This window comes from Nelumbo nucifera, chromosome 1 (genome assembly GCF_055504915.1).
Source record: "Nelumbo nucifera cultivar China Antique chromosome 1, China Antique-T2T, whole genome shotgun sequence".
Lineage (NCBI taxonomy): Eukaryota > Viridiplantae > Streptophyta > Magnoliopsida > Proteales > Nelumbonaceae > Nelumbo > Nelumbo nucifera.
The window spans coordinates 187,215,589-187,220,491 of NC_142649.1; positions in this window are offsets into that span (position 1 = coordinate 187,215,589).

A 4,903-nucleotide genomic window follows, 5' to 3' on the forward strand; every position below is an offset into this window, starting at 1 on the left:
ACGGCGGCTGTTGTGGGTGGCCGCCTCTTCAGGACTCCTTTCTCTAGTGGAGAAGTATAACTCTAGTAGACGCCGAAGCTCCCTGATTTTCCATGTGATTTTCCACGAGTCGGTGTTCCAGTTCGTAAACCTTGGATGATAGTTGCTCCATGTCGCCCATGACGCTAGGCTCTGATACCAGAATATGGGCCTGGGCATAGGATCTCGTCACGGGTTGGTCCATAGGGAGAACCTCCTGCTTCCCCTTGCGCCTTTCCTTGTGTACAGACCCTATTGTAGAAAACCAAATGGGTGATTTGTCCAAGAGACCACCCGAACTCTCCTCACTCTTCTTTTGACTAGAAAACTGAATGCCTTTATTTCAACTCATAGCTCCTTAAATAGGAGATTACAAAAGGGGTTCCTTGTTGGATTCGGCTAGGCTAGGGTAATCCATATCAAACTCAAACTTCTACTTCTAAATAAATTACCTACTTCTAATGGTAACACAACTCCTACTTCTAGTGGCGAACAAAACTCTTACTAAGAAGATAAGATAAGATAAGGATAAGGGATGAGGGGTAATGCCGCTGGCGGCGAGTTGGTGAGCGAAGCTGTTGTGGCAAGATAAGTGTGAGCCCACCCTGTTGAGCTATCATGTGGATCCCTCTCTAGTGCTGCTACCGGATGGTGTGTGTGTCTCCTAAGTGCTGCTGTCGGGTGGTGCGTGTTGCTGCCTATGATTGCGTGCATCCATAACAGTGCTCTCTTTACTTGGTAGGGTCCTTCCTAGTTCGGCCCGAGTTCGCCAACGTCGGGCTCGGGTACCATGACCTTGCGGAGAACCAGGTCACCGACGCGGAAGTTTCGTCTCTTAACTCTGGCATTGTAGTATCGAGCTACCCTTTGCTGGTACACCGCGGTCCTGATGTATGCGAGGTCCCTTACCTTGTCAAGTCGGTCGAGGTTGGTACGTAGCTCGTCGTTGTATGCTTCCAACCGAAGTGAGGGGAGCTCGTCTGCCCATAGGACGCTGGGCAACTCGTCTACCCATAACCCTTTAGCTCGGTCAAGCCTGGCTTTTAGTTCGCGGAGGATAGCTTTGTTCGTGACTTCTGCTTGACCGTTTGCTTGTGGGTGCGCAACCGACGTGAAGTTTTGCCGGATCCCCATGTCCTGGCACCACCCTTGGTATTTGATGTCCTCGAACTGCTTGCCATTGTCAGAGATCAGCACCCAAGGTAGCCCGAAGCGGCACACTATGTTCTTCTAGAAGAAGTTCTGGACGTTTTGAGCTGTGATGGTTTCGAGAGTTTCAGCTTCAACCCACTTGGTGAAGTAGTCTACTGCCACTACTAGGAACTTCCTTCCTCCTTTTGCTAGCGGGAATGGCCCGAGTAGGTCGATACCCCATTGTGCGAAGGGCCACGGGCTGGTGAGGTACTTGAGGTCGGCGGCGGGCTGGTGGTGAATATTGGCATGCTTTTGGCACTTCTCGCACTTCCTGACTAGCCTGACGGCGTCTATTTTCATTGTTGGCTAATAGTACCCCTGTCGTAGTGCTTTCTGAGCGAGGGCCCTACCCCCTAGGTGTCCACCACATAGGCGTTCATGAATGTCGTGGAGTATGAGCTCGGCTTCGGGAGGTCGCAAGCAGCGCAGGTAGGGGAGCATGTAGGATCTTCAGTACAGTCGTCCGTCTATCATGACGAACTTGGCTGCCTGGCGCTCTAACCTCCTGGCAGCGTTGTGGTCTGCGGGGAGGGTTCCGTGTAGCAGGAAGCTCGCGAGTGGATCAATCCAGCTCGGTTCTGCTTGGGCGACAGGTGCGACCTCCTCTGCCCCTGGAGAATGTTGGGCCGAGGTAAGTCCTTTATGTACACAGTTCTGATGGTGTTGTCACTGGTGCTGGCTAGCCGGGCTAGGGCGTCGAACTCAACGTTTTTTGACCTCGAGATTTGCTTGTGAAGTGTGACTGGAAGCTAAGCAGAGCCTCTTTTACCTTTGCCAAGTAAGCGATCATAGTTGGCGTGCGGGCTTCGAATTCCCCTGTAACTTGGTTTTCCACAAGTTGAGAATCACTGCAGATAACTATGTGTTTTGCCTTTACCTCTTGCGCCAGGGCTAGCCCGACTATCAATGCCTCATATTCTGCCTCATTGTTGGATGCCGCAAACTCGAAGCATAGCGCGTACTCCAGTTTCATGCCACTCGGACCGTGGAAAACTACACCGGCTCTGCTGCCCTGCCGATTTGAGGAGTCATCTACGTGAAGGATCCGGGTTCTTCATCCCAGTTCGCGCTCGGCCTAACCAGGAGAGATACCGGACTAGATGCGACCTCACGGGGCTCAGACTCAACCGCCCTGGGAGCACCGAGCTCACCCGAACTAGGAGCCTCGTACTCAACCGGCTGAGGACCTCGGAGCTGAACGTGCATTCTGCAACAAAATCCGCCAAGGCTTGAGCTTTGATAGCGGTTTGTGGCTTGTACTGGAGGTCGTACTCACTGAGTTCGATGGCCCACTTCGTCAATCGACCAGAAACCTCAGACTTGCCTCAAGGGTTTGTCGGTGAGGATGATGATGGTATGAGCTTGGAAATACAGACGGAGTTTGCGGGCCGCAATGACCAGCGCATAGCTTAGCTTTTCTATCTCCGAATATCTTGTTTCTGCTCCCTGCAATATTTTACTAACATAGTAGATGGGTCGTTGGACCCGATCTGCTTTTTTACTAGTACCGAACTGACCACTTCGTCGCTTGCCGAGAGGTAAAGTTCTAAAACATCGCCCTCTTCGGGTCAGGTCAACACTGGGATACTGGCGAGGTATTTTTTGTGCTTGTCAAATGTGAGCTGGCACTTCGGGTTCCACTCGAACCCTTTGCCTTTTATTGCCTTGAAGAAGGGCAGGCAGCGGTCTGCTGACTTAGACATGAAACGACTCAGAGCGGCTATTCTGTCATTTAGCCTCTGAATCTCTTTCACTTTTCGGGGTGGTCTCATATCTAGGATGGCTTTTATCTTGTCCGGGTTGGCCTCAATACCGCGTCGGTTGATGATGTACCCTAGGAACTTACCCGAGGTGACACCGAAGACACACTTGTTTGGGTTTAGTTTCATGCTAAATTGACGTAGAATTTGAAAGACAAAATGTAAGTCTTGTATTAATTCATGCGAAAACTGTGTCTTGACGACCATGTTGTCTACATAGCATTCTATCTTTGTGCTAATTAAGGGTTGAAACAGCTTATTTACAAGCCTTTGAAAGGTTGCCCCAACATTTTTCAGTTCGAAGGGCATAACCTTGTAGTAGTACAGGTCGAATTCGGTTATGAAGGCGGTTTTTTCCTCGTCGAACGGGTCCATCCTGATTTGGTTGTAGCCTGAGTAGGCATCCAGGAAGCTTAGCAACTCGTGTCCCGAGGTTGCGTTCACTAGGCGGTCGATCCTGGGGAGGGGGAAACAATCTTTTGGGTAAGCTTGGTTCAGGTCGGTGTAGTCAACGCACATGCGCCACTTGCCGTTTGCCTTTTTTACCAGGACGGGGTTGGCTACCCAACTCGGGTAGTGAACTTCCCTTATAAAGTCTCCTGTGAGGAGCTTCTCGACCTCCTCATCGACCGCCCTCCAGCGTTCTGGGGCTAAGTTGCGTTTCTTCTGTCTAGTGGGCCTAATTACAGGGTCAGTATTCAGCTTGTGAGTTATAAGGTCGGGGTTTATACCGGGCATCTCTGCCGCGGACCATGCAAAAACGTCTAAATTTTGGAGTAAGAAACTTACCAGTTCGGACCTCAAGGGTTCTTCCAGGGATGCTCCGACCTGAAGTAATCTGGCGGGGTCTTCTGCCGAGACAGAGATGGGAACAGTTTCCTCCGTTGGTGCAACTCGCTCCTCGTTCTATTCCACCGGTCGCTCCAGTTCGGGGTCACCGGTTACCTTGCCCTTTCCCTTGAGGGCGGCAACGTAGCACTTGCGGGACTCGAGCTGGTCGCCCCGCACTACCCCGATGCCGAAGTCCGTTGGGAACTTCATGGCCAAATAGTAAGTGGACACCACGGCTTTTAAAGCGTAGGTGATCGGCCGACCTACTATGGCATTGTAGGGGGAGGGGGTCGCGACCACCAAGAAATCGTGACTGAGTCTTACCGTGCTGGGACACGTGCCGACTTCCACAGGTATTGTGACATTTCCCAAGGGTCTGACCTCTTCTCCGCTGAAGCCGACCAACGGGGTGTTTGCGGGCTTCAAGTCACTCTCTCGGAACTGGAGTTTGTCAAAGGCCGCTTTAAAAAGGATGTTTGCCGAATTGCCGGAGTCAATGAGTACGCGCCGGACTTCGAAGTCGTTGATCTTTACCTTTATGAAAAGTGCATTGTCGTGGGGGTAGTGGACCCCGCACGCATCGTCTTCGGTGTAGAATATGGGGTCTTCCGTCCTAGGCCGCTTTAGGGGATTTTGTTCTTCTCTGGTGGCCTCCTGGGTTGATGCCCGAGCTACTGCCGAGGTGCATCCTGCTACAATCGATCCTCCAACGATCACGTGGGTTGTTCTCCGAACTGGTGTTTCTTCCGGGGGCTGCTTCTACGGTTTAGCTGGCCGGCTGCTGGACTCGGGAGCATCTCTGCTGTGCTCTCTCTGCCGACCTGTCTTATTACTATTATTATTATTATTATGCTGTACAAAATTTCTCAAGTACCCGCAACGGATAAGTTCTTCTATCTCGTCGCGGAGATTATTACAATGTTCGGTGCTATGACCGTGGTCTCTATGGAAACTGCAGTACAAGTTTTTATTCCTCTCGTTCGGGTTTCCCTTCAGACGAGGTGGCCACTTCACGTACGGGGCGTCTTTGATCGTCATTAAGATCTCAGCCCGCTTCGCGTTTAAGGGCGTGTAGTCCGTCCGACCTGCTAAGGGAGCTC